This window comes from Halictus rubicundus, chromosome 6 (genome assembly GCF_050948215.1).
Source record: "Halictus rubicundus isolate RS-2024b chromosome 6, iyHalRubi1_principal, whole genome shotgun sequence".
NCBI classification, from domain to species: Eukaryota; Metazoa; Arthropoda; class Insecta; order Hymenoptera; family Halictidae; genus Halictus; species Halictus rubicundus.
The window spans coordinates 12,604,805-12,611,123 of NC_135154.1; the positions used below are offsets into that span (position 1 = coordinate 12,604,805).

A 6,319-nucleotide genomic window follows, 5' to 3' on the forward strand; every position below is an offset into this window, starting at 1 on the left:
CACGCAAAAGCTCCGCGCGATGATGTCTGCGGATCAGACATGCTACGAACCAGGAAATCAGTATAGCCCAGATGTCGGAATCTCGGTAGAGGGTGGACAGCGATACGAATTTGGACGGCCCTGGCCGTCCGAGAACAGCGGTGAGAATTATGCTGCCTGCCTCCCACCGGCTCTCCAACCTTACCCAAGTAGAACATAATCTTGGCTAGAATTAGTTTTTACATTGATCTATCGGTATTTCGTTTTTTTTTTCTCGCGTTCTACCAATTCTCGAACAATTCTGCGGACCATTTTTTTCTGTCCCTTATAATGAGGGCTCGGGTAATTCAGAGGGACACGTGTTTAAATAGTTACAAAACACGATTTCGTGCCTTGTCAGCTTTGCAATGTCAAATTCGAGAGAGCCGCATTGTCGTGGGTGCTTCGTTACGCGAAGGTGTACAATTTCACAGAATTCCAATCATTTTCCGCCTCCCGTTTTGCTTTATTAGGGAAAGACTTATTTTTTTAGAACAGGTGTGATGAAAATCGTACAGTGTTTACACGTGTCCTTAGCGTTTGCCCATTGACCTTTTTTTTTTAGTACAAATCGACCGCTCCTCTTGTGGTTATTTAAGTCGTCTGTTAATAACTTGATCAAATTTCCAAACCACTCGAAATTCGACTGACTTTGCACAGTCACTGTCAGAAGCGCTTGAACCGACTCATTTTTAATTTGTCACTGTGCCTATTATTGTTACGGAATGTTCGATCAACCGTACGTTAATAAAGCCTTCATTTCAATTGTACCAGTTTAATAAAATTCTCGCATTGATTTCACTGAAATGTTTTTTCTTAACAAAACAATTCACTAATAACTATCGTGATCAAAGGTAAGCTTTTTTTTTTAAATAATTTCTACAAGTTTTTCTGCTTCGAACTTCGAAGTTCGAAGGACGTTGCAAATAATAGAGAGCATAGTTGTTTATCGTGTTAAATTTGTGATGCTCGTCATTCCAATATCATGTACAAAAATATGCGTGTGGGATCACGGCGCATCATTATGTAAGATGACTCCGTCTCTCAAATCATTAATTTTCTTTTTTATAGAAATTCCGTTGAACGGCTTGGAACATTATCATTTATTAAAAATGTTTAACTATTCGTTAACTCGTCGCATTATTTCGACTGCTAATGCGATTCTAAGTTTCTAAGATCCGACTGCTAAGTTTCTATTTCAGATTTTTCATCGTTATAATGAGTGATGAGGTTAATATTCCCTTTGTTTAATTTTTTTTGAGATTTCATATATTTCTAGTATCATTTATTTGCATTGGGAAGCTCACCTTAATATCATCATAAAATCGGTTAGATTATATAAAAGAATGAGCGTATTTATAGTTCTCTGTGGCTTTCAGTTCAGAAACTTCAAACCGATAAACTGTGGTTATAATATTTTCCTGTTATATCTCATAATGATTTTTGCAGCTTATTCGCATTTCAGTGCACAATTTAAAAATTATTTATATAACAAGCACATAGTATCGCCCTGAATAGTTTCGCCGGATAAACAAAATTGATAATTACAATAAACTGGGTAAAGTAAATTTGTGATTACTAGTAAAGTAGTACTTACTGGATAGAAAAAAATAAAAAACAGTGAAAATATTCAAAGCATTTAAAAATACTGTTCAACTTTCAATCTATTGAAATGATTAAACAGAAGAAATAAATATAGTCCCTGTCGCTTGCAATTAATTCAATTTTCATTTTGCATAAAAATCCGCAGTTTAGTAGTTACGACTTATGTGTTTAGATTTTATTGTGGTTTACATTGTTGCATCAGACATGAATGCATAGAGCTGAATTCTGGTAATATGTTTCTAGAATTTATTGTGCTGCTAGTTGGGATTATACATTTCACTGCGTCTGGCACATACAGGACACATTTCACTTACGACTTCAGCATACACTACGTGCGACATGAAAGCTACAATTTGTATACAATTGATAACAGTATATGGATTCTACTGAAAATATAATCTGTATTTCTCATATAATAGTTTTAAATTATTAATTAATATTATTGAATTTGAGATTCAAACTATTTATTCACTCGAAAAATAACCGTACACATTGTCGAGTTATTGACTAGGGTCAGATATGTAGATTTGCCATTCTTTTTTAAAATTACTTTTTTCTCAAATAATTCTAAATTAATTAAAATAATTTTGTTTTACGTCTCGTTACGTACAATAAATGTAAAAAAAAAATGTTGACCTCGACATTTCAGCAAAAAACATCTCCCGTGGCTGGTAAAATCAATTGTACGTAAAAATATGCGAATGAATAATCCTTTCACTATTTTAAGTGCGCTGCTTCAGATACGAACGGATCTTCTAAATTTGTAGCTGCACTCTTCCCGTGATTAAATCAACTGAAGGAGTCTGAATTTATAACAGCTGTAACTTATGTTCACAATTAACAACGAGCGTAATAACGTGGTCATTAGTGAAAATGATACTTGCAATATACATGAATAAACTTTATTTTATTGGAATGATAAGTTATTGAAACCGATGATTTCGTTTCCGGTGGAAAATAAACACAATTAAAACAATGTCAGTAAATATTTACCACGAACATCTGCCTAAATTAAATCTAGATGAATTTTAAAATTTAGAAGTATACAGAAAATTCTTTTTGTTATTTCATGTATGAGAATTTGTAACATGTTAATGTGGTATGTAATTCCGTATATTCATTGTAACAAAGAAGAGATTCACTAGCGTTTCGTGTTTAATTTTATAATGATTTATTCGATTCAAACAAATGTTTCAACGACTGTTCCTCTCGCGCAAAAAACGGCCACCCAAAACGAAGAAAACGACTTGTAAAAGAAAGTATGTTAATTTTGAAGGTGCCTGTTACAATATTTAGAAGTCAGAGGTAATCTCGAAGACATTTCGAACAGGTTTCACACCAGTTTATAGCATTGTTACTGAAACAGGCGTCAACAATAAAACGAATTCAAAATACCTGAGACTTTTTGCGACATAGTAATGTTATTTGCTTTTTTCTACATGGAATTCCACTGAATACGGGTTTTTTTAATTCCATTGCCCACGAGACCGTCTTCATTATAAAAACATGAATGCAAAATTTATTATTTCTCAAATTGCAATGTGTCCATACTTGTAGAATACCTATTGAAAATATTATAATTCAATACCTTTTTTAATCAAACTTTTTTTATCAAACTTATTTAGGAAATATAAAATAAAATTAAAATAATAGAATTTAGAAAATCGCAGATAAAAAAGATCAACGTATCGAAGAGAGAAAGACAATATTATTTATAGAAATGAGCTAATGCTTTAATACAGTTCTGGTTTTGAATAAAACTTATTGATACTTTTGCATGAGAAATTGAGTTTTCGTTTAATCCTAAGTTTTTTCAAACAGTCCACTAAGAATTAGGTCTGCATTGACATCTGCGCTCTAATAACTAGTGAAGGAACAAACACCTAGCGAGGTGAGAAACCACTTTCTAGCAATTAATCGCGTTACATTTACTCAATGTCCTACCTTTGTACGAGTCAATGCCGTGTACAATATTATTTCCATAGTAAATAATAACCAGTCTATTTTATTTCAAATCGTGAATAGGGTAAGAGACCCAATTTCTGTGGGGGTGCCAATTACTGTGCCTATATTAAATAGACTTATTTTTAAAGCATAATGAATATTAAAAAACAGATATTACATTTTTTTTAAATTTAAATAAACTTTAACGCAAATGGATGGACTGACACAAAATGATTGTTATTATCAATTCGTCTCTAAATTATACCCAACAGGTACGGTTACCATGATACTGGCAGTCCCGGATGAACATTTTTATTCAATTCTCGTAAGAAGAGCCCTTGAAGCGACCGCGAGCGTCGATGATGCCATAGTCCCGTGGAATTAAGTACAATACGAAAGCACGTGGCGAAAAAGACGCCGGAGGACGTTACGGTGTAAACAACAAGGACACTCGATTCTACGGATCAGGAATGTAAAACTGGCCCCAACAAAGTGACCGTCGAGCGGCGATTATTGATGCTAACATCCAGTGTGGGATAAACGATATACAAAAAAAAACAAGAAGTTGCAAGATGCCTTCAGAAATGTGGACTTATCTATGTATATTACAATATATTTCCCCAAGGTTCGACAACACTGCCCGGTCGTGGTCGTCCCTTCAACTTTTGCGAAGACCAACACGAAGAATCGGTGAAACATACAGATAAAATTCTTAATCAAATTTATGAAATTCTTCGGTTGTCTTACACATGATTCTGAAAATCAAATAATTGTTTTTGACAATAATTTTGAGCATACTATGCATATGCTCTACAAAAATGCTTCGGCAGAGTTGGACACAGTGTAATCTGATTAATGACAAGCGATTACAATTACTAAGCGATCTGTGAGGGCATTAAACGAATTTAAGCATGTCATTACATTATTGAATGATATTAAAATTATCGAAAGAGAAAATACATTTTTATATAACTTCTGTTCCCCACAATTGGCTTAGGAAATTTTTATTTCGCATAAAGAGCCGCAGTTTAATCATGATTAGGAATCATTGATTACGATTGAAATTATCAAAAAAATTTCCACAACACTTCCACAACGAACCATTTCTCAAATCTATGTCACGCGTCGTTCTGCATTCTTTATCTGATCAACCGAGTGTGACAGTTAATGATCTTAAATATTGATTAAGAGAACGGATCCAAAACATGCATATCCACCGCAAGTTAATAATCTGATACATAAGTATAGTTTTTCGCTTATTTTATCAGTTTCCGCTGATAATAACTTTATCTGCATTGAATTATACAAAATTAAAATACTCGAAAGGCTTATCTATTAAGAGTCTCACTTGATCGTGAAATAAAGCAAGATCTTGATTAACTTTCATCACTCTTTTCAATTCTTATCGATCCTTCTTTATTCAATTAATTTTCGTTATTCCGCAAAACTTGTAGAATCATATCGTTAACACGTTCGCTAAATAAACATTAAATAAACATTATACAATACACCCGTCCCTCAACTTACGCGGCACTTTATTACACTTTATTACGATTACCATTACTTTTCAAAATAACCCTTATTTCAAAGTTGGAGTCGGATAATCGATTTGATTAAAAACATTAAAATTACGAGGGAATTCAATTACTAAGACTTAAATTACAGGTAATTTCAATTACAAGCAATTGCAATTACTTAGCTTCAAGAAGGAATTGTAATTGAGAGCCTCAATTACAATTATAGTAAGTGAAAGGAGTAATTGCAATTACTTAACACGATTATAGTAATTGTAATTGAGTCTAACGAGTCAACAAAGTCTTGAGTCTTTCAACCCACTAGTTTCTATGTTTTGGACCATTTAACTGTTTTCCTATTGAAATTATAGTCCACTTTTGCTCATGTAATTGAAGATGTAATTAAATACTCATATAATTCATTACTGCCAACTCTGCTCTGCGTGCCTCACAAGAAGTCCTCTGACAGGAATTCGGCAGGAATGCGGCTGTAAGCCATCCGATTGGGTCATTCCACAGGACCTCTCGATTCTAGTTGAATTATTGGCTAAAGCATGTACCTAACATAAATCTAACCATTAGGTGCGAGCGAGGACCCCTCTTGCCCCTGTGCCGTCTCGAGGGACTTAAATATAAATATGTACACATGTATTTCTAAAATTTTGACTAACTTTTATTTCCAATATTTTTCATTTTATACTGACAGATTCAATCTACACGATTTTCATTCGCGTAAATCAAATCCACGTGGAACGGATATTCGCGTAAATTCAGGGACGAGAGTCTATTCTGATTGCAACTGTCAATCGCATACAATGCACAGGACAGCAAGCGTGTCAAAGTAAACAAATTATAGTAGTTTTTCACAAGAACCGTTACGATGAATATCATGTCTAGACAATTAAAATTGATAATAATCATAAATAGATAAGATAGTACAAACATGCTACAGTGTGTATAATTAAAAGAAGCAAAACACACTCGGTGACGGATGTCGCAAGGAGCGCTCGTGTGCCGGCATATGTGGTACAAAATTGGCTACGTTCCAGGACCCTTGTTCGCATAAAATATTTGCATAAAATCTGTTAATCGACTACTGCCAAATTCCGGTGTGTCGACAGCTTCACGCAGGTAAAACGAATGTTCGACCTGTTAGAGCAATGCAACACGATGGAGGCAACAGAACGAGTCCGTCGCGGTTAATGTCCAGTTTGTTCAGAGCCGGGAAAACACTACTT

The 6,319-nt window shown here is 34.2% G+C and overlaps 1 long non-coding RNA gene across 1 annotated transcript; it reads left to right on the forward strand.

Moving 5' to 3' along the window:
* Positions 1 to 19: 19 nt before the first annotated feature.
* On the forward strand, positions 20 to 4,381 carry LOC143355259 (uncharacterized). Its single transcript, XR_013082465.1, has 2 exons — positions 20 to 140; positions 3,840 to 4,381. It is a non-coding gene; the product is annotated as an uncharacterized LOC143355259 (long non-coding RNA).
* The last annotated feature ends 1,938 nt before the right edge of the window (positions 4,382 to 6,319 follow it).